Source organism: Coffea eugenioides, chromosome 11 (genome assembly GCF_003713205.1).
Source record: "Coffea eugenioides isolate CCC68of chromosome 11, Ceug_1.0, whole genome shotgun sequence".
In the NCBI taxonomy this organism is placed as follows: Eukaryota; Viridiplantae; Streptophyta; class Magnoliopsida; order Gentianales; family Rubiaceae; genus Coffea; species Coffea eugenioides.
In genome coordinates this window covers 7726650-7751924 of record NC_040045.1, presented here as the reverse complement: position 1 = coordinate 7751924, position 25275 = coordinate 7726650, and the positions used below count along the sequence as shown (strand labels likewise).

General features: G+C 33.4%; 1 pseudogene; it reads left to right on the top strand.

The window, feature by feature from the left end:
- Positions 1-260: 260 nt before the first annotated feature.
- LOC113751906 lies at positions 261-14084 on the top strand (annotated as a pseudogene).
- Positions 14085-25275: the final 11191 nt, after the last annotated feature.

Here is a 25275-nt window from a genome sequence, read left to right as displayed (position 1 = left end):
ATCCAAACCCGCTTAAGTCATCCATTTTGACACCTCTGCCAAAAACCACCAATCACAAAATTAAACATGAAACCTTACCATTTGAAAGTGGATCAGTAACTATCGACATCACCCACTTCAGAAAACCAAATGCTGATAAAGTTATCAACTATGTCATCATGATCTGTGATTCTTATACAGATATGTCTATGGTGCACCATTCATGAAATGCCTTTACCTGCAACACTTATCTTTCTTCTTGATGATTGGAAAAGAAAGAAATGGGACTCAAAAAGGAGATCATTGAATTGCAGCTAGAATATGATAGTCAATGTTTGTCTCTCTTGTCAGTAAGTTTTATCTTTGCATTCACTCTCATTTCTAAATCTTCTTCCTTCTATTTATCAAGTGCAGTTAGGAAAGAAGACCAACCCCTCCCATACCTATTGTACTTGGAAGGTGGACCAGGGTTCGAATCTCCAAGGCCAACTGAAACAAGTGGAAGGATTGGTAAATTATGTGAAGAATATCGTGTAATTTTATTGGATCAGGCATGTTGCAGACCGTTCTTAAGACAGCATAAATCCCATCGTCTTTAAGCTAACGTGTTTAAAATGCAGCGAGGGACAGGTTTATCAACACCGTTAATAACATCATCTATGATGCAACTGAAGTCCGCTGAGGAACAAGCAAACTATTTGTGTCATTTTCAAGCTGACAATATAGTTCAGGATGCTAAATTTATACGAAAATGCATCGTTCCTGATGGTGGACCGTGGACGGATTTGGGGTAGGTTATTTCTTTCTTTGCTTCTCCACTATATTCGACATTTAAGGTTACCAAGGATTTTAGCATGACAACATCCCCTTTCCACTGTCTCTTTTCATTTATCCCAGCAACATTTCATTCTCAGTTGGACTAGTTGCAGAATTACTATGGCTCTTCTCCCTTTCTTTCTCTCCAATCTCCACCTACTCCCCCTCCTCTCTTATCTCCCAATTCCATGAATATGTACATAATTTATTTTACAAATTTGAAGGACATTTAGTATATGCTCAAGTATGAAGGGAACTTTGAATTTTTATGATCTATGATTAGTATAAGCTTGTTTTGGTAACTGATAAATAGAAAAATAGAGAGAGGGAGAGAGAGTTTTACTGATTTTTCTCCTTTTTTCCTGCAGAGCTATGGAGGCTTCTGTATAGTAACTTACTTGAGTTTTGCTCCACATGGACTCAAACAAGCTCTTATAACTGGAGGAAAAACGCCAATCAGAAGTGGATGCTCTGCAGAAGCTGTACATAGAGGATGCTTTGAACAGATTGTTCATTAGAATGAGAAGTTTTATGAGAGGTTTCCTATGGACATTTTAATTGTGTGCGATGTCGTCCAACATTTGGTAGAGTCTGAAGGTGGAGGGGTAGGAGAACTTTAGAAAATGGGAGTTTTAAATTTTTTGTATCCAGTAATTATTGTCTTTTCTCCTTCTTTTTGGTTTCATCTTTCCCATTACGTCATGTATTCCGACTTAGTGTGCATGTAATATTGTATTTCTGATTGTCATCATGTAACTAGAGCAGGTGCTTTTACAATCTGGTGGTATCTTGACTCGCAGGGGATTGCAGCTTCTTGGTCTCACTGCTTTCGGATCAAGTACTGGTTTTGAACGCTTGCACTATATGTAAGTTTGTCTACACAGCCAACTAAAACTGTTTATGTCTGATAATTGTGTTGAATATCAATTATATTACTCCACTCGCAGGTTGGAGAGGGTATGGGGTCCGGTAATAGTTCCCGGAGAACGAAAGAGAATAAGTTACTACTTCCTGAATGATGTATGAGATGCCATTCTTCTTCCTCTTTTCCTTTCTTATCTGTGAAATTTTGAGTAATTGAAATTTCTCTCTCTTTAACTGGTACCTAATTTGGTGGAATATAGTGTAAAATGTTAGGAATTGTTTGAAAGGAAATACCTATCTTTGTGAAAAGCTTTAGAAAGTTACTTATATCAGCATTTAAGATCAAAGGGATGTCTACTCAGTTTCTGATCAAATTGCTGTTTTCTCTATCATCCTTTTGGGAGTATTAATGCCATCCTCTTAGGACTATTATACTGGGGAAGAATTTGCCATCTCTCTCTCCAAGAGAGACATGGATTCTTTTGAGAAGGAATTTGCATAACAGTGATTGCCTTTCTTTCTGGGGATAGATCAAGAGATTTCCGAGATCCTTTCTGTATATGTTTTTAACTGAGCTTATGACAAATTCCTTGAATGATTTGTGAATCTGTTCTATGTTTCGAAATATCTTGTCCAGCATTTATATCATGTGAGTAGACCCGATTGGACGAGATTAGTTCAATACTTGAAAAGTCTTGGAAAGCCTAAGGCCCATATGCATGGCTGGTGTACTGATGCCTTTAAGTTACTTCTTTGGCCACTCTGAAACTTTCATCTTTTAGGAGTGAGGATCGTGGCTTGTTTTTCTCTCATCTCTTTTTGGTGTAGAGACGGTGAACTATTTTGCCGTAAGGCATGTGAAGCATGCCAGTGTGCACATACAGCTTACAGCTCTACATTCCTACTGTTCTGAAGCTTTTGAGATTGTGACTGATCCAAGATAAGAAAGTGACATTTGCCTTTTTACTGAGATTCTTCATATTCTTGTTGATATATTGTCAGTATGGTGCTCTTCTTTTCTGCATAATTTTTTATATGTTAAATGGAATTTAGTCTCACTGAGTTGAAAATGTTTTATATTGTAGTATGAGAACTGGTTGTGTTTTAATATTTTTTTTAGCTATAACCCACATGTGTCCGTATCCGTTTTACGGTCTGCGACTAATTCTATTGGATCCGGGTCAGGCCCCTTGTAGGGGAAGCTCTCCAAACGTTGTTTTTTCCATTCCCATCGGTTTCGAACTTGAGATCTCATAGTTAAGGGATACAAGCCCCTTCCACTTGCACCAACATCCGTTGGTGGTTGTGTTTTGATATGAATCCACTGTTTGCTCTTCTGCACGAGTCGCTGTACTGTCAGGTAACCATATGATTTCTTGTTCGAAACCCGGGTTTGTATTAGTGTATTTAAGCTATGTTTCATGCACATACAGATACAACTTTTTGAGTTAAATCATAAATATGACTCTAGACAAATTTATTACAGCTTTTCCATTCTGGTTTTGAAGGTTTTTTATTCAGTCAGTTGTACTACATCCAGGTGTTGAATCAGTTTTAGTGGGCTGCTTAAATATGGAAAGTAGCAAGTGTTTAGTCCCATGGAACATGATTTCCTTTGCCTAAAACTTTTCTTGTGATAGGCGATAATTTACTTTTTTTTAACTCTTGAAGTCATATCTAATTTTTTGATTGTTATGGTTCTAAAGGGTGCCGCATCACGGTGGGCTGCTCACAGGACACGGGTTGAACAAGAAAGTAAATTTGACGCTATTAAGGCTGCCAAGGAAGGTTGCCCTGTACTCTTTACAGGCGCAGTAAGGAAGGAGATCACAGGGTTTTTCTATTAAAGATGCAAAATTTTCCAAAAATGGCATCTGAATTAAAGAATATATGCTTTATTTGAATGCCATAAATCCACCATTCTCAGCAGTAGAGTCGTCGAAACTACTTTTCCACCTTGAAATGTAAGGTTCAGAGACTAAATGTAGTATCCAAGGAACTTTCTCTCTTCTGCCCTCTTCTCCTTCCATAATCAGTGTCATCTTTTACATTTTATTTATCAGACAGATAATGCCCTTAAAGGAGAGACCGCTGATGGTTGGGGTATACAACGACTCCAGAGCTGGGAGCTCTGGAGATATTTTTTGTCCTGCAACTTATAACAGCATGGCATTCTGGTCAACCTGCATAATTTTGTCAATACTTTCTTGAAAAGGAAGCCTTTTACGGCCACAAGGAATTCGTGTATTAAGTTGGGAAGGTCATACCATTTTTCTCTATAGAGGCAGCTTGTGATTCAAAAGGAAATCAAATTATTGTCTGCAAGAGTACCATATGCAGGAGTTTTTGTTATAGAATTGGGACCTTACACCTTCACTATGTTTATTATTATCACCACCATCATCAATACTATCATTATTCTCTCTTTATCCCCTTTCTTTTCGTTCTCATGATGTTTTTGCATGCGACATGGAAATGAAGGCAAGAGTTTTGTTTATAATAATTAGACCAAATCCTCCCATGTTGTTTCTTGACTAATGACAGTAGGCATTATCTATTGTGGATGATTTGCTCTTTTATTGTCTTTGTAGATGATATTTCCTTGGATGTTTGACGAAATTCATGCATGGAGGCATTTCAAGTGTGCTGCTGAACTATTGGCGGAGAAGGAAGACTGGCTCCCACTATATGATACAACCGCATTTAAAAATACTCACTCCGTTCCATTGTTATTGTTATAGTTCACCTTTATTCATGTCCCAAAATTTGAGTCACACTACAATTTTTTCTCTAACATTCCATTTGTACCCTCAAAAGAGATATTGATAAAATAAAAAACAAGCATGATGGAACCCACAAAAGCAATAAATAGGCATCAAAAGAAAGGTGCGTGGAAAGCACCAAAAATTTTGTTGGCCATAATTTTGGTGGCAACAACATGGAAAAGAACTTTCATTTTGCATGGACCCAGGGATTATTTTCACATCAACATAGACAGCAATTAAACTTTGATATTGATCAAAGGGGTACAATTGAAAAAGGATGTCTCACATTCAAATTGATTAAACTGTGCATAATAAGTTGGAATCCCCAAAAACGTCCCTTATTCTGGGACAGAGGTAGGTCACTCAATCGCCTCTATATGACGCGCAATGTCAGCTGATGCTATTCACTCTTTGTATTTTGCCTTTAATTTATTATTTGGAGGTTTAAAGTTCTTTTTTTAACTGAAGATTGTTCTCAAATTCTGTATATTATCAAACTCTATATTCCTAAGAATTAAGAAGGCTTTTATTGAATAAATGACTAGCTCAAACCTTGGAGGTACCTTTTTTCCCCCCCTTGGCCGGCACTTCACTAGCTATGGGAGATTGGATTTCACGTATTATCTCTCTTGTGCACTAAACAGGTACCTGTTGCTGCTTCTGTGTACTATGAAGACTCGTATGTTAACTTCAATCTGGTCATGGAGGCAGCTTCTCAGATTGCAGGCATTAGGCTTTGGATAACCAATGAATACACGCATTCTGGTCTGAGTGATGGAGGGGGAGTGGTCTTGGATCGCTTGTTTGGGTTGCTAATGACGGCTTCCAAATCTGTTGGTCATCAAATTAATAAAAAAAATTTCCGAGTCAATGACAGCCTGGAATCTGACTTGGGAAAAAGTTAAAACAAGGCTTGCTGTCACTTGTATATTTATGGGGGCATCTTCAATTTTTTTCCCAGATGAACCGAAACTTGTATTGGTACAGTTTTTCTTGTAGTGATAATCAGGAATTAGTACTATAAAATATGCAGGAAGGCCTTTTTACTTGGTACGTTTTACTTTGCTGGTATCTATTGCTTGCATTAATGAGCGAATGCAAAGATTACCTTACTATTTTTGGTTGACTGCAAGTGGAAAGATTACCCTTTGTCTTATTTCCAATTCTTACTTTCTCAGAAAGATCAATCGATGCTTTTCTTGCTAGTTTTTGGGTAACAATGACAAAATTTTTCCATTAAAGGTATACTTTTTTTATGCTTGAACAAATTATGGTTACTATGAGATATGTCACTCATAATTTATGACAATTTAGAGTGAACAACATTTTTGGCTGATTTGATAAATCTATTACAATCTTAAATCCAATAAGATGAATGTTGGAATACCACTTGTAGTAGGAAATCAAACTTGAGTCATTTCCATCATTTCGACAAATTTTCTTTGATTTTCGAAAATCATTACAGGGAGCCCCTGATAGGAGGCGTTATCATCTCCCTTATGGTACTGCGTATGGGTCTCCTAGTGGAGAACCAACCTGGCACTTCTCCAGAAAAGTTTATACGAGTCTGAACTGAAGGAACTTTGCACAAGGTAGTGATTAATGCTTGCTGTTCTTTCCTTTCCTTTCCCCTTGAGAAAATTATAGATTTGAATAATGAGAATTAGGGAAAAAGAAAAAAAAAAAAGGGTCATGAGTTGCAAATATTGCAGTGTGCAGAATCTGCATTGCAATCTGTGTCATAGTGTTGCACAGCCTTCTGATAGTAATCAGGACCTTCCATCTGTCAAGGTAGCTAAAATTTTCCCAGTTCCTGCTCAATGTTATTACAGCTTTATCCATGGTGATTGTTTTATGATAAGTTGAATAAGTTGAATTTTTATGTGAATGTGCATCTTCTTGTTAGTTCTATTCATTCTGTAAACCATCTTCATTCGCTCATTCTGTGCATGTGCATTTATAGATCTTTCTATAGCAAAAACCAAAGCACTTCCCCCCAGCTTTTTCCCCTTTCTTCTTATTCTCGTCCTTCTTGATTAAGTCAAGTTTCATGCAGCGTTGTTTCTAAGCTAAATAACCAAGAAAACAGTGGCGGAGCGAGAAAAAAATCTTAGTGGGCGCAAAAATAATACTAAAATTTTTTATCTACTATTTTTTCTAGTTTTTTAAGCAAAAAAATAAATAAATAAATTCACCAACAAGTACAAATGATACGTATATTCCATGAAAAACATAAAAAGGCAAACTCAAAATTATTAATGTAATAATAATTTTATTTTAAAAACAAACTAAACTATTTACAATTGCTCACGACGAGTTTTCATATTTTTATAATGGTTTACAACTTTTTCATTTTGAACTTCATGAAGTATATTTTTCTCAATATAAGTAACTAAACTAAATTTTGTGACTCATTCTTTCACATCTTTTCTAAAAAAACTCTGGAAGTACACTTAAAATTATGTCAAAATTGTATAAGTATTATAGGAATTTAAGGGGGCAGTGGGCCCGTGCCCCCACCTTAAATCCGCCCCTGCAGGAAAATAAACCTGCATCATTTTTTGCTCAATGCATGACATGAGAAACGATTTTTTTTTTTTTCTATGAGAAAAGGTGAAACTATTATTTTAAGAAGAAAAGGTGTCGTGTCTATAGTCCACTGTCTAACTACAGCAAGCGCAAACCTTGTGAAGCCAAAAAAAGTAAGAAAGAAAATGCTCTAACCTAAAAACTACTCACATTAGGCTTAGAGCAAAACTAAAACCTAAAATGCATGATAGAGACATGCAAAGCCAAATTTAATTAAAATAGTAAAGATTTATACCTATCAGTCGCTTAATCTCAATCTCCTTGATGCTTCTCTATTCCAATCAATTTCATGAATTTTGAGAAATTAATTGTTAATTTCTATTCCTTTCTTTTGGAAGGATGTGCTTGGGAACTAGAACCCACAGCTACTCAGACTTATTCCCTAATTGTTTGGACCAGGTCAAGCCCAAAAGTGAGCCCATTTCGTTTGGCCCTTCTACGACCCTTTCGAAAGGGGGTCTTTCATTCCCTAATTCCAAATGACAACGGTTCCTCATGTCTCCGATCTTACCAATACTCTTTGAAGCCTCCTTTCTTGTATCCAACCTCCGGTCTTGCCAGCCACCGAGCCTGTCAACCGAGTCTTAGTGTTATCACTTGATATCTAAGTTGCTCTCCTCTTACTGCTGTACGGGCAAGTGAAGGAATTAGAGATTCGCCAAGCACAAGTAACTTCCCCACGTAATGTTGTTCATCAGCAAGCCAAACACTAGCTCGGTCTGGTAGAAGTCGCCACAAAATCTTCTTCGAGCCTTTTTCTGAGCTCCTTAGATTTGAATCCTAGGTAATCAAGCTCGAAGTATTACTATCCTTTTTTATCTACAATTTGTTATCTATATGCAATTTTTATAGTAAAATTATAGTGGAGAATGAATATATGTGGTTTAAAATTGCGATATCTAGATTATTTATTCAAATTTAATGTGATTGAAGGTGAGCTTATTTGGTGATATATTTGTTCTTTATGAATTCAACTCGGATTATCTTTATCCTTTTCTCTACAACTTTTTATTTATAGTAAAACGTCTATAAATTAATACTTGATAAATTAATAACATCTATTAAATGATGCTTTTTTTTAGTCCCAACTTGGACTAATGAGTTAAATTAATAATTTTGATAAAATAATCAATAATAAATTTTTTAAAAGCTTATATAACCCTTTGGTCCCATTCATATTATAAATTAATAATTTAGTAAAATGACATATTATATTTTTTCCTAAAATTAAGTAATTGGGATGCTCTCTACTATAATCACATAATGCTTTATGCATTAGATCAGTTACATGTGCAAGCAAAAAGAAAACTACAAAATGTGCACAAATTTGGGCTTCAAGGCAACATGAAACGAAGCCCAAAGCCAATAATTACCTTTGCTACTATTACGGCAACGTTCTTAGCTTTGAAAATGTCAAAGGAGTGGCCAGGATTTAGTGAAGAGTAACGCTTGAACTGATAGTATTTGTAAGGGAGACAGTTAATCTGCCAACGTAATCTAGTCTAAAGTTGAGGAGTCCGAGAATTTCGCCTCTCGAAGGTAAAAAAGGAAAAACTGTTAGGTCTCCTCATGACAATGACATGGAGAAGTATTTCAAATTTTATCTTATTTATGAACATCTTTCAAATAGGAAGCCATAATTTAACAATGATATATGAACGTACACCTTTTAAATGGGAAGCCATACTTTAACAATGAGATAGTTAAGAAGACTTTGTGTTTGTTTATTATAATTAAGAAGATTTCCTTGTCATTTATATACATTAATTTGATTCATTATATGCATTTGATTAAATGGAGGTGTACGTCTATCATTTACTATTCCTAAGTCTTTTGGACTCTTGATAATAAAAAAATAATATCATTTACATATATTAATAGAATTAAATTATACTTACAAATTAAGTAGATATGGATTGGTTTATATTCTATAGATTTTTAACCTCCTTTTATTAATAGAATAATTTATATTTTTATAAAATAAAATAAAACTTTAGTTGACTAATGAGTATTTCTTTGAATTGTAAGTACACTTGATAAATTAATAAATTATTAATTTATCGATTAATTAATAAGTCTTTAAATTAATAGAATTTGTATGGTTCTAAGATTATCAATTTTTAGAATTTAGAGAGGTTCTAAGATTATTAATATGTATATATATATATAAGCATTTTTTTTTGGAATTAAACGTGTACTGGAGCTCTACTTTCTAAAATTTGGACAGCATTGTACTTCAATTTTTTTTTTTTTCGAAACGTTAGAATACTTTCATTGATCTTTAAAGAGAGCTTTACAATCTGAGCAAAGGCTCGATAATCTGTACATGTCGTGTTCAATGACACGGAGGAATGATGCCTTCCTCATCCAAAAAAAATGCCTAGAGCATATGAACTAACATTTGTACTAATATCATTGTCATCCCTATCAACTAAACAAAAGGAGCACATTTGAAACAATGACTTTAGACTTAAAATGTCCTCAAGAAGTGTTGTCAATCTGCAGTCACCAGTCCTTCTGTTTTTAACCTGTCTCAGGAGTTCCTTATTTTGGATTTGGATTTTGATTTTGCTCCACTGTCTTTCCAATGCTTTGCACAAGACCAGTTTGATAGCCAAGGCATCATTATGTTCTTGTTTCCAAAGCTTCTTTCTTTTATTGCCCAAAAAACGGTGTCTACGTTTGGCAGCCATTTGACTATGAACTCCAACTCCAAGTAGTGTTGGCCTTTGTTGACTTGTTGTTGACACTCTCAAGTTTATTAGTTCCTGGTCCTCGTGTTCTTGACATTGTTCATCCTGTTCTGGCATTGTTTTTGCTGTGCTCAGTCTGGTTTTGTTTGATCCTATTTCCTCTTGCTCCAGCCATTCTTTGTGTACTTTTTGAATAACTCTATATGGTTGATAGCTGGTTTGGTTTTCAAATTCCTTCTTGTTTTTTTCCTTCCATATCTGCCACAGAATATTGGCAGTGAGGCCAATGTGGCTTTTATCATTTAGTCTTTTCCTAGCATCTGTGATTCTGCTCCACCATCTTTCGAAATTGCCTTGTTGATCTTTGGCTCCATCCCATGTTATTGGGGCTGCCTTCCAAATCTCTTTTGCTTGGGGACATTGCAGCAGTGTGTGTTCTACGGTTTTTGGTTCCTCTCACACTGAATCCCCAATTGATGCTTTCCTGTAGATTGCTTCTCTAACTGGGAGAGCTCCATTAATACATTTCCAGATGAAAACCTTGATTATGTGTTTGATGTTGAGCTTCCACAGAGTACTCCATATTTGCTTGATTTGTTGACTATCTTCTTCAAAACTTGTTCCAACAGCCTCCCTCCCTTCATTCCTTCATGAACTCTCTTCAATTATCCATGCGTACCCAGAGCTTACAGTGTAATTTCTTCCTTCACTGTACTTCCAATAGTTGGAGTCTTCTCTGCCTGATAGACTAATAGGAATGTTAAGATTCCTCTCTGCATTAGTCTTGTTGAAGAGTCTGAAGATAATATTTGTATTCCATCTTCTATGGTTGATGAGCTGCTGCACTGTTTCAAAGTCACAGTTTTGGGGTTTGGGAGTAGTAGGTTTACCAGAAGGTGATTCTGGTATCCACCTGTGCTCCTAGATGTTAGTACTTCTCCCATTACCAATCCTTCTTAGTAACCCTTTTTCAATGTGACCTCTAGCTTCTAGTAGCCCTTTCCAGAACCAAGATGCATTGCTTTGAGCTTTACATGTGAAAATTGACTCCTTGGGAAAATATTTGGCTTTCAACATTTTGCTGACCAAAAGATTTAGTTTGGTAAGTAGTCTCCAGATCTGTTTTCCTAGTAGAGCTTTATCAAAGGTTTCTAGGTCCTTGAATCCCAAGCCACCTTCCTTTCTTCCCTGAGCCATTTTCCTCCAAGAAATCCAGTGCATTTTATTTTTTTGCCATTGGCTTGCATTGTACTTCAATGCACAAGTGATTTTGGCTACTTTTCTAGGTTTTGAAGTCAAAGGTCGTTCATCTTTCTGAATATTACTTCAAGTGAGATCAGAAAATGATCTGTAATTCAATGCACTTTTCGGAGCTGGTTTGTCTTCGCCTTGTTTCTTGCTCTTCTTTTTAGTTCTGAGGTAGATATCCGCATCTAAAAAGTTCAATTTCCGGTGCTTTCCGGTCAATTCTAGTTAATAATTGGAGTTTTATAAGTATTTCATGTTAAAAACGTTGTTATTTATTGACTTATTTTTCCATCTCTTCTTGGTTGGTAGGCTGATATCAGCAATTGAAACGTGGAAATTCACCGGCTTCTCAGGTAAATTTTTGATTTCTTACACTCAAAAGGTATTCTTAATTAGGTTTCTCAAAGTAGGAATCTTTTCGTAGATTAAATTATATTGTTCATTTTCGTCTCAATGATTGCTCAGGATTTGTTTTATTTTCTTGTTAATTTTGTATTAGTGAGTAATGTGGTGTTAGAATTCAATAATTTTTGCTTAAACTACAAAATGAAAAAGATTGGAGAAGCAATTTGTTCTTAATATCACACTTTGCTCTGTCGCATTATAGCATCTGGCTTAATATCATAATATAATTTTTAACTGTGTGCTCATTGTACATATGTGTTTGGAAGAAAGGAATATGAAGTTGATTTCGGGAATCAACTAGCTTTGTGAAAGAAATTGGTAAGAAACTTTACTTATCACTCAGTTCACCATTTTTAGTGATTTTGATTAATGTATTTGATCTTTCACAATTATAGAATTGGTAATTTAGTGTCATTTAGATTTAGGTTCTACTGTCTATGGTTCAAGTGGGCGATAGATGCCGGCTTTTAATGGTTTAAAATTGCTTTACTTTTGCTGCTGTGAATATAGCTAAGATCTGATGACTATGTTAAGGACATGCTCATTTGATATTCAGTCCGGTAATGATAGGATTAATAGCCTTAGTCATAAACTGAGTAAGCAAGCAATGCATTTACATTTTGACGAGGAATTCTTTGATCCTCAGTGTTTTCGTACACTTTTGTGAAGAAAAACTTGAATCCTTACTCATACAGTGTAATTTCTCTATTAGTAGAAATAAAAACTTCTATCGTTTCAAGAAAAAAAAAATGGACTGCATTAACGTTCTAGTGGTTAGCATTTCAATGTCCGCTTTTTATTGATTGTTTTCAACAAGATTGGGTGTCCCATAAATATAATACTTCATATTCAGCAGTAAAACTACTGTTTTGTCATGTTAGTGTAGATTGATGTGATGTTTCTTTATATATATAGTAAAGTAATACTTCTGGAGTTTGTTGTTGTCAGATTTTTCTTAATAGGTAAGTTTTTTGTTTGGATAGTGTATTATTTGAAATATTATTTGGAATAATTACTGTAGCACTTTTTATGATGTGATGTATGTGAGATAAAAAGATGATTGAAAATATAAAAAGGTGGGTTTGGAAATGTGTTTATGATGCAAGCGAAATATTATTTGGGATAAAAGCACTATCCAAACAAATTAAAATTCTTATACTTCAATTGCTTAAAGGCTCAGTACCTTTAGCTTTTTGCATATTCTAATAATCGAAAACAAGAATATTTTTTTGACATAATTTCCTATGTCTTCTCTATTGGTACCTCAACAGAAATCTCTTGGTGTTGTTGCATATTGTAATGCCAAAGTGACAGTAGTGGGTAACCGTACGTTGTAATGCCTAGTAATTAATATGGATTAATCTTTCCTACACTGGCAGTGTATACACTATCAGCGTTGGATGAATGACAACTATGCAAAATTTAAAATTGAAATTCAACTTTTGTACACATGTCATGAATCCAACGATGATAGTGTATACACCGTCAGTGTAGGAAATATTTACTCAATTAAATATTATTCTCATGGGTTACATATGGTTTGCAATTTTTTCTATCTTAGAGTGAAAACAGAACAAATGCCATGCTTGCCAAACCAATAATGTAGTCCATGTTTGCATTAAGTCCATCATGATTTAAAGAAGAATTAATCTCTCATTTCTGCAGCCGGTTCTATAGGAAGAAGTATTCTTCCTATGAAGGAATCGATTCTTCAACTCAGGTGGTTTAATGCAATTTTATAATAGCATGCTGTCAAAATGGGTGACTTGGGCGGGTTTGGGTTGGGTAAAATGGATAGTGGGTATAAGTGAGTTAACCCATTTATACCCATTTAATTAGATAGCTATAAATGGGTAAGTCAAAAAATGAATTGGGTAATCCAATTACCCATTTATAATCCATTTATTTTAACTTTTTGTAAACTCATTTAAATTCATTTTTGTAAACTAAGTTATCAATGTATACCACTCTTTGCACCCATCATTAGTTTTAAATATTTACTTATAATATTCAATAAGCCTAATTATCAATTTTTTTCCTATCCGTACTCTATGTCGCAAAATTACATACTATTTAATAATTGAATAATAAGAATATAAAAATTTAAATTAAGTACTATAAAAATTAACATAAAAACTTAATGCAAAAATTTTGAACCCTAATTTTTCATGTGTCAATTTAAAATTTCATTTTGGAAATGTAAGAAAAGAGGCTAAAACTTATCATAAATTGATAATGCTAAAAAATGAGTAAGTTAACAAATTAAGAGAAAATAAAATGATAAAATAAACCAACAAATAACAATAATAATGAAACAAAAGTAGTTAATATCATAACAAAATGAAACATTTGAAAAAAAAAATAGGCGGGGAAAGAGAGGAGATTTGGGGGAAAACAATTTTAAATGGGTTAATTGGGTTTGATGGGTTACCTAACCCATTTATACTCATATGTAAAAACTTAAGATATCCATATCTATCTATTCATAGGCGGGTACGAGTACATTTAATTAAATGAATTGATTTGTCACCTATAATTTATATATTAGAAGTTCATCTTTGTTCACTTTCATCAGGTTCCTGAATTTTTGAATGCTACAGGTAATGGGCCATCAGTCAAAGAGATCATGAAAGACATATACTGGTTAGAAGAGTTAGTATTTCACTGCTATTTATGACTAGTTCTTCATATTGTTTTTAGGTATCTTATGGCCCCATTTGGATGACTGCTTTCCATGAAGTGCTTTTCAGAAAAGCTTCCTTCACATGGGTTGAATTTGTTATTCATAGTTATCTTATGCAAAGTGGTTTGAATTTGTTATTCATAGTTTTCTTGTTCTTCCTTCTGACATTTATTTATTTTACTATTTTTTGAATTGGGTTGAATGTCAGAAAATTAAGAATTAAAGAGATGTACGTAGTGATAGTTTCGGATGGTTCAAGGAAGGTCACTAGTTTTATTAAAACTTCAAGAGAGCAACAAGACAAGCAACTCAAACAAACGATAAGAAAGGCTTTCCATTGATTAATTTATCTGATTATAGATTTTGATTTTGGATAATCGGTTTATTTGTGATATTCTATTTTGGTTTTATATTCAGATTATAGATTTTTTTTTTTAAAAAAAGTTAATATCCATAATCAACCAAAAATAATTTTTTGCTGATTTTAATTATTCTTTATAATCACTTTTCATAATTAAATTTTGAAAAATTTAAAGCAAACGAGAATAAGACCGAAGTGCAAGCCCAATATATATATATATACCACGTGCAACCGTGTGTTTGGATTGTAAATTATTTGAAATATTTTTACTATAACTCTTTTTGTGATGTGATGTATGTGAAATAAAAAGATAATTGGGAAAATAAAAACCTGTATTGAAAATTGTAATGGTGATATAAGCAAATATATTTGGACAAATAATCTCCTGTCCAAAGTACATAGCCACATCAATTAATGCATTTAGTAGGATTCTTCTATTTTGTGTCTTAGGGTACAGAATAAAAGACGGATTCGTAATTTAAGGGGCGTTACATAAATAAAAAAATACAAAAGTTTAAATAAACTACACTAAAAATTAGGTAATTTAGGGGGTGAACAGTGCTATTATAATTTATGTAATTCATAAGGTGTCACATAATAGGGAATGCTATAAAATTAAGATAATAGCAATTCAAAAATAAGTAATGAGAAAAAACTATTCGCAGCATAGAAATAGAATATCTTTGCAAAAGCAAAAAATTATTTCATAAAAAATTAAAGAAATGAATGGTAAATATGAACTACCTCTTTACTGATAGTATAGAAACTAATAAAAAAGATTAATATTTCTTAAGTTGGACCTTATATATGAAATGCGAAACATCTGTTTTTAGGTGTGCCATCCACAATTACATTCCAATTTCAACTTCGCCAACAATATAACAAGTATGGACTAACTTTTATAAATCTGGATTTAATAGTAATATAATACTGGATGAACCAACAGGAATTAAGCGACAAAGATTGCAACAAGAAAAAAAGCAGACAACTTTCTCACCTGCGAGCTTCGAATTCTAATCATATGAAACCTTTTCAACTTAGTGAATATTCTGTCAGAATAAGAAATCCTTGGCATGAGGGTTATTTAAACTTTCGAAGAATATATGTATTCCAAACACTTTGGGGTACTCATAATTGTATTCCATCGTTTGAGGGTTATAACTAAAAGTAGTATCATCATCCCTTAGCATCAAGACTTCACCATTTTCCATGAGCATCAATGGTGTCAACTTTGTGCTATAAGAGATGCTATAGAACTTCAGAATTGATACCTCAAACAAAGCAGCCCAAGATTCTTCATTACCATATTCTTTCATTGCAATCACTTCTACTTGGTTAATGTCCCAACAAGACATACAGAAGCAGTCGTCCAAAACCCCCAAACCAAGTATGTGGTGGCGGCTTCTGTCCTGCAGCATAGGAAGCTCCCTTACTTGATCAGTTTCTGGATCAAAAACAATGATCTTATTAGGTGCAGGGTTGGTACAATAACCCTTGTTGGTATTAGCTCTCCAGTGTAGAAAACCATTGAATAAAACTCCACTTGTTCCCCGGTGACATCATGGTTCGCCGTCGCGGGTCGCGGTCACGTCGCGGTCTCGGTTGTTCCACATCCGTCGCGGCATATCAGTTAAATATCGGGTGATACGTACATTAAAGTATATAAAATTTTTTTAAAAATCTGAAAAATTTACTAAAAATAGAAAATACCATTAAAAACACAATTATCAAATTAAATTTACTAAATACCTACATTATCATATATAGTTACTGATTATTAAATAAAATAATACTGTCATTACCATAAGGGTCTATAGTATTAGTAATAAATGATTTTAGAATCAAATGTACATTCTAATTCTATTTTATATGAGATAAATAATTATATATAAGAATAAAATTATCATATCTTACATGATACAATACAAATCTCTATACACAAAGAAAATAACGGTATTTATTTAATACAATAAAGAAACAAATACTTATCAAATAATATTATGAAATGCAAAGATATAAAGAAACAAGCATTTTCACTTAGTTACTTGGGCCAAACTTGAACTTTAGGTGCTTCCAATTTTTCCTTCTATATTTTTCCCTGATCCGATACAAAAGCCCCAGCTTCTCTTAGCATAATAAAGCATGATACGTTAATTGCATGTTACTTCCAAGACAAAACATGCAACAACAGCTTTTCTGCACTATCCAATTGTCCTTTTTTCAAATCTTTCCAGCTTTTCTACAAAGCAGGGACCCATAAATGAGAAAGGACAAGAGAGAAAAGACATCCCAAGGAGTAGCAACAGATGATGCAGAATCCAACTCAGCAACGCTGTCTTACACTTCTTCAGCAGCCAAGGAGAGTATACGATCATTGCAACTAGTGTTGTTCCTCTGAGATTTGGCCGTCCCTTTCTTCATTTTTTTTCCAATTTCCCTTTCGCCCTTTTTCTCCTCCTTCACGGCCAGACTGAAGACCCCTTCGCCCGGTACAGATGATGAAGAAATTGAAGATCGCTTCAGCTCCAGATGTGATATTCAGCAGTCAACTTCATTCTTTTTTTCACTTTCCCTTACCCTCTGTTGTCTCCTTCCCTCTCTGCCGTCACCCTCTGTTTTTCTCCTCTCCTTCCTTCATAGCCGGACGATGAAGAAATTGAAGAGCCCCTTCAGCTCGCTTCTCCAAATAATCACTCCAGATACTGCTGTGACCCTCGTTCTTTCTTTTCCCTTTTCCTTTCTCTCTGTTTTCTCCTTCCCTCTCTGCAAAAGGTACACAGAAATTGACGGTATGTTTCTCCCCTTATCCTCCTTTTCCCCTAAATCTTGTCTTTGTGGTTGAAAAAGAAAACAAAAAAGCATGGGTGGCCGACTCTCTGTGTTCTTGTTGCTGTTTATGATCTGACCGGTTCATATCCGAGCCAAATCCGAGAATTTGGCCGGTATCCTTCTACACCGTTCTAACTCGGTCAATATCAACTGATTCGGAGCGATTCAAATCGGATATGGTATAATCGGCGTTTCGGGTATCGGTATCGGAACGGTAGGGACTGTTCCGGTTATGACTCGGCCGAGTCATCTCGGACTCGGCCGAGTTGGCGAACCATGGGTGACATCGATAAGGAAAATTTAGCTTTTTCCAACCTTTGTTTCTCAATCCTGCTACCAACACGGGTCCGCGTGAAAACTCCCGAGCACGAATACTACTGTTTTGCAGCCCTATTATGACCTTGTAATCGTCAGTGGATGAATCGTAACAAATCCCGGAATTTGTTACAAAATAGGGAGGTTTCATTTTGTCCGATTCTAACACGCACCTGAAGTATGCTGTGCATGGATTCCACAAGAAAAAAGAGGCTCCAAGAATTATAAGTAACAAACCGTTGCATGAACCTGCAATATGGCCATCACGATGATAATACTCCGTTATTGGCTTCTCCAGGGAGAACTTTTCGGTCGAGCCTTTGCTGTCCATCATATGGAAACAAAGATTTATCGATCATTTTGTGTACTCGAATGACATAGAAGCTGTTTTGGGACCTCGACTGTTACCGAAAGATGTGGAATTCAGATCCAAAATTGTCGAATTCCAAAGCTTGCTTACGCATTTGAATCTTATCAAAGACTTGCCTGGAAGTCTAGGGATGATATTACTGCAAATTATGTGGTCTGGGATTTGAGCCAGTTGAACTAAGCCGCCTAATTGGGATGGTTTGCTTTCTCTTGCAGCAGACTTCCCTGCGTTTCTGCGACGGTGAGGTCGCGAACGTCCCATGGTTGAATAGTTTCGTTGTCGTGGACCTAATTAGGGTTTTGGACCCGAACTATATATGACTTTGGCTGCCGACCGACAGAACTCTCTCACCTCAATGCATCGTTGTCAATGCAGTTGCCTCCAAAATTTTGGCTAATCACTTTTTACCCCCTTGGATTTTGATAATTTTCATTGAAGGTTATTTTTTTGCCTGTGACCCCTCCTCCCCAACCAAGAATTTTAGAAAAATTTCGTTGTCCTCCTTCACTAACTTTTTTTTTCTTATGAAAAATATTAAATTCTCTAAATATTTTTAGATTGTCATTAAATTAGTTGATCTACAAAATTTAATTTCCTATTAAATGCTTTGTGTTACATATTATCTTCTTAGAGTTTAATGTATTGTCTTTTAATTCAATACTAGCCATATGTTTTGTTAAAATCATCTTGAGAATAGAAAAGCTTGTTGTTAGAAACTTTGGTTTAAAATATTTTTTAAATTAGTTGCAATTCGATATCAATTCTAAATCATTAAGCCAAAGAAATGGAAAAAATTAAAACATAATTCATAATTTTCAAAATTGCACTTGTTAAAAAAATATTCTACCTTTAGTATTTCGCCTCCTGCCTATAAATCTTGTCTCCACCACTGTGGTAAAATACGGAAGGGTATAATACTGTGTAAATACATATACTATACAATACATTATGTGGAAATATATTTTTTAAAAAATATGAAGACAATTTGGCATGAAAAAATGCATATAGCAAATGTATGCATATAATTAAATTCGTATGTAAAGAGTAATAATATATTTGAAAGTTATGGAACTAAAAACACGGATAAATTAACTATGATTTTAGAAAATTATGCTACATCTATACCAGTTTTAAACTTATTTTTGTGTAGGAGACAATAAATTTATTAAAATTTCATAACTTTTTATATGTATAAAATATGATATATGTCACTCTTAGCATATAACCTAGCATATATGTCAATATCCTTACTCAAATTTTAAATTTTTTCAAAAATTGAAGTATAATACATTAAAAATTTATTACTTGTCTTGTGAGAGTATTTCAAAGTACAAGTATTTTTCAGAATATTTTTGAAATGTACTAAACACAAAAGTTTTTTTAAGGAAAAATAGTTCATAATGTTTTTCACATTTTGCTAAATGAATTTTTTCACCCTTCACTTTTAAAATAGTAATCTTACATCCCTTATAAGATTAAAAAGATAAAATTTGATCCCAAATCAAAATTTTTTTATCACTTTTTACTCTAAATCTATCACATGACCTATATATGGTCATTGTTTTAGGGACAAATATGCTAGATCCCATTTGTAGCAAAACAAATGACCCAATCCATATTCATTTTTGCCTCTAAAAGTACGATCTGACTTGAACCATATTTATTTTTTTTCCAAAAATGTGGCATTTGATCCAATCCATATTTATTTTTATCACTAAAAAAGTGGAATCTGATTTTTTTTGTATATAATAAATGACTACATATGGGTCACGTGCTGATTTCAGACTAAAATATAGTTGAAATTTTTGGTTTGGACCAAATTTTGTTAATATGAATTTGTAAGGAATGTAAAGTTATTATTTTAAAAGTGAAGGACGAAAAAATTCATTGACAAAATATGGGGAACATTTGGAACAACTTTTCCTTCTATGAATGATATTTACAAACATGTGTAATGCGCACATAAATCAAATATTTACTATCTAGGCCTCTTCGTTAGGAAATAGATTAAACCAATTCTAATTGTAGCACTAAACAATGAAGGAAACTATTTAATAATTTATAAAACCCTCTTTTTCCTTTTTGAGTAGTTTCATATTTTTTTCAACTTTTTTTGTATATCATTTATCTTAATAATTTCAATAATTTAGTTCAATAACTCCAACACATTTGAATAATTTGGTTTGACCATTAAAGAGAGTTATAATTACTTTTACAAACAAATGTAGTTAGACCTATTATTTTAGTTATTTAAAGCAATGCATGTTCCTTTTATTAGTAGGCCTGTCAATTGGGTTGGGTTAGCCTCAGCTCAGCCTAGTAGACCCTAAATTTATCAGGTCGAGCCCTATACAACGTGAGATGAGTTGAATTTGTGCCAAAATATTTTGTGCTAATTGGATGGGAGTTAAGTTTGGGCTATATGTGTGTGTGTGTTTATATATATATATATATACATACATCCATATATATATATATATGCATGTATGTATGTATGTGTTTGTGTGTGTGGTATATGTGTGTGTGTGTGTACACACTTCTCCCTTATTAGATTTATTGTATTCTAATAGTAGTCAGCAATTGTAGCAGGTATGAAGGAAATAATTGTAAATTTAATTAAATTTGAATCATAAAGACGACGAATAAAATAAAACAATTCAATCTAATATGTCTTTTTTGCATTCCATCTTTCATTTTTATTTCAATCTAAAATTTTTCATTAGTCACAACCTAGTTGAATTTTCAAATTGTCAAAATTATTTTTTTCATACGTGTTTATATATATATATATATATATATATATATATGTATGTATGTATGTATGTATGTATGTATGTGTTTGTGTATATATATATATCTATGTATGTATGCATGTATGTATGTATGTGTTTGTGTGTGTGTATATATATGTGTGTGTGTACACACTTCTCCCTTATTAGATTTATTGTATTCTAATAGTAGTCAGCAATTGTAGCAGGTATGAAGGAAATAATTGTAAATTTAATTAAATTTGAATCATAAAGACGACGAATAAAATAAAACAATTCAATCTAATATGTCTTTTTTGCATTCCATCTTTCATTTTTATTTCAATCTAAAATTTTTCATTAGTCACAACCTAGTTGAATTTTCAAATTGTCAAAATTATTGCTAAAAGGTTTTAGAATTATTTGCAAAAAGGTTTTAGAATTTCCAGACAAAATAGAAGAAACAAAGAAACTCCAACAATTCTTAGGACTATTAAATTATGCAAGACCTTTTGTTAAAAATTATGCAAGACCTTTTGTTAAAAATTTAAATCATCTGGTAGCACCATTATATAATAAAACCTCTTTAAAGGGACAAAAATTCTTTAACAAAGAAGACATCAAGCTAATACAAGAAATTAAACAAACAATAAGCAATTTACATGATCTAAAATTACCATTAGATACAGATTACTTGATAATAGAATGTGATGGCAGTAGTACCGGATGGGGAGCAGTTCTTTTTGCAAAACCAAATAAGTATAGCAGTAAAAATAGTGAACAAATCTGTAGATATGCTAGTGGTAAATATAAGGAAAAAGGCAATAGCAGTAGTATAGATAATGAATTATTAGCAGTAAAATATAGTTTAGATAATTTTAGACTTTTTATAATCAACAAATCCGAAATAACTATTAGAACAGATTGTGAAGCAATAAAAAGTTCTTTGATAAACATAATGAAAAACGAAGTTCTACTAGGAGATGGTTAAATTTTGTAGATAGTATTGTTGGTAATGGATATAAAGTATTTTTCGAACACATTAAAGGTAAAGATAATAGCTTAGCAGATTTTTTATCACGACTGTTTAACAATTCTTCTGATCTCTCAGCAGATGGCATATAACTTCCAGAAAGTCAAAATTGGCCAGTGGGAACTTACAAAGTACCCTAAAGGTACAAGTCTACATTTCCATAACCAAGAGGAAGGTAATTTAGAAGACATCCAGCAGGATATCTTAAATAACCTCTGGAATAGCAGAAATAGCACTGATAAAGTTAGAAATCTTAATATCTTGGCATTTTATTTTAATAATCTTCCGAAACAAAGTTTTTCATATTATGTAGTAGTAAAAGGAAAAATACCTGGAATCTATTCCAAATGGATTTCCGTTATAGAACAAATAAATCATTTTCGTAATCCTTTATGGAAAGCATTTCATAGCATACATGAAGCACTAGAATTCGCTAGGCAAAATATATGAACAACATTTTATGTAGATCCTAAGGCTAGCATGGACAGCATGAAGGCTCCAGTATATCAAAATACATATGCCCCTAGTAGCAGTAGAAATTATCAATATGCATTAGAAAAAGATAACACAAATAGAATAGAATTTTGTATACATTGCAAGAGCATGGAGCAAGCTATTAGAAGTTTAAATTTAAAGTGTAGAAATTTTGAAGAAGAAGACTTTTCTCAAAAAGAAAAAATAAAATCCTTAACTGAACAGCTTAAAGAAATGTATAAGATCTCAGGCTCACAAGAAGATACTATTCTCTCACAAATTTCTGAGATTGGGGAGCTCAAAGGAAGGCTGTCTTATACAGCATCTCATATGGCCAGTTCTTCATCCGGCCCAGTAAAACAGCCAATTTTTATAAAAGAAAAGTCCATTTCAGAAAGACCATTTGAATTTCTTAAGCCCAGAATATTCTTTAAACCATATCACCTACTTAGTTTCCTCCCTTTACATATCCAAGAAATTATTAGTCAAAAAGCCCAAGCCCAATATTATTCAAAATTAATAGCAGTTCAACAATATTTCTGTGACATAGCAAAAGATCCAATTAGAAATACAGCAGCCATTAGACTAAATCCATCTTTTTTCATAGACCCAGAAAAACATTGCCCAAACAATCCAGAAGCCTGTGATCACCAGAAAATAAATAACCATTGTATACATACACTCAGTAATTTTTTCTCAGAGTCACTATTATTTTATCAAAATATTCATCTCCAAAGATACTGAGAGTAAATGGGGAAAGAGTTATTTTAACACCACAATTTCTTATGGATGCCGGATTCCTGGAAAAAATTATTGTTACAAATCCAGAAGATACTCATTGTCTTGGAACTCATCTCGGATACTTCATCAGAAAAATGTTAGACTATGGACAGTGGGCAACTGTACATATCAAATCCGCACCGGCAGAATGGATAGGACTTTTTGATATAGAACCAGCAATACATAGAATAATGATTACAGTCAGCAATATACCACCAGCAAGGAGAACGACAGAAGAACTAGAGAAAATCAGCAGCAGTCTAGTGGAATGTCCATTAGAATTAAAAGAACAACTGATAAATGCTAAAATGATCCAATTAGCTTACAGACATTTCATAGATCAATGGGAAAATGGAATTAGATTAGTATATGAAAATAAGATACAAAAGATATATGTCCCATACAGGTTTAAGTTAGAAAAAGATTTCACTATAAGTACCAATTATCCAGAAGTCTTTGAAAAATATTTGGAAAGATATTATATGAACACAGGAGCAAAGCATTTGGATATCGAAGCAGATGAAGAATATGATGATGATCATTATTGGGAAACAATGGAACCAGAAGAAATGAGCAACATCGAAAATATGATGGAAGGATAATTTTTCGGCCATCTTGTCTAAAGCTATATTGTATAGATCGGTCATAAAGTTAATAAAGCTTTTATTAGTTGTCGGTCACATTGTATAGTTGGGCCATATTGATTTAATGTTTTTAGAATCTATGCATAGATCGGTCATAAAGTTGATAAAGTTTTTATTAGTTGTCGGCCACAGTGTATAGTTTGGCCATATTGATTTGATTGTTACGGATTTCAGTAGGTCTTAAGTCCGTAAAGTTAACATGTCATATCCACGGACTTTGAGTAAAAAATTTTTAAGTCCGCACAGTTTACACAAGAAGTCTATAAAAGCATACGTCCCAAACCAATGTTGGGAACGATGCACCTTCATCCTGTAAATTAAAGCATCCAAAATAAAACTCCAAACTTCTTCATACGATCTTTAGCAGCCTTTACAGTCTTTAGCTCTCTCATATTGCTAGCATAAGACGAAAGAGAAATAGGAAAGTAGAGATTTAAGCAACCAACCCTAGATTAAATCCAAATTGCCGGAAACTCTGAAAAAGATACCTTGGTTTTAGATTCTTAAAAGACCAAAAGACGGTGTAGTACCCATTAAAGCCTTTCAGTTGAAAAGCAGGCGTCAGGGGAAGATCCGGTGAGGCAAAACTTCTAATCCCAAGATTCCTATTTTCATAGCATCGGAAGGGAAATTTGGATTTAAAGCAAGGAAGGTAAAATCTCAGTCATCTTTCTTAAAGTATCTAGTAGTCATCATTTCCAAAATTCAGTTATTTTGATATTTTAATTCCTATATGAATTTTGAACCGCCTTTTCAATTTACATCCACTCCAGAAAACGCATACAGACTAGCATTAGAAACCCTCAGACAACCATGTACATATTATTATTTTGAAAACATTTTGGAGGAATTAGAAACAACAGACCAGTGTTTAGCACATATACAAATAGAAGCTTTCAGGTTATCTAAAGTAGCACACCACCATCCCGCGTCATTTCTTAAAAATTTAAGACAAGCAAAAGTAGATTTACTTTGGCATAGATACTCTGAATTAAAATCAATAGAAAGACAAAAATTAGAAGATCGAGAAAAATACAATAGTAAAAAGATCTCCTGTAACAAGATCTGTGGTATATCGGACTAGGCAAGATTGAGAGAAATAAGCACCTCTTCACTACACATTCTCTCCTCTGCTCCACGTATCAAAAGTCCGCACCTTATAACTTCGTAATAAAAAAGTTGGTATCAGAGCTTGCCTTCTTGGTAAGCCTGATCCAAAAACGTATTTAATAATAAATAAAAAATTAGAATATTTAGATTTAGAAATTAAAAATAGATCTAGAAACATAATAACTTTAGATAATCATAAGCATATTTGTTATTTTCAAAACACCTACAAACATATTTTACACAGCAAAGAAGATAAAAATTATAATAACCTTATTGATCTAGTAATATCTTTAGGAGAATCTTTAGAAAAACATAAAGAAAATAATTCTCGGATAATAGAAAATCTATTAGAATCAACAAAAAATAAAAATAAGATAATAAAGACACTAGTAGACAGAGACCTAGAAATATATAGAAATAATATATTTAGAAGACTGAACGTGTTACTAACAAGGGAAAAATCACGTTTAAGTTACAACATTCCAGGATGAACAGATAAGAAAGATCTCTGAAATGAAATCCGCTTGGGTGTGTATTTTGTGTCAAGCAAACGTTTAGCAGCTCCATATA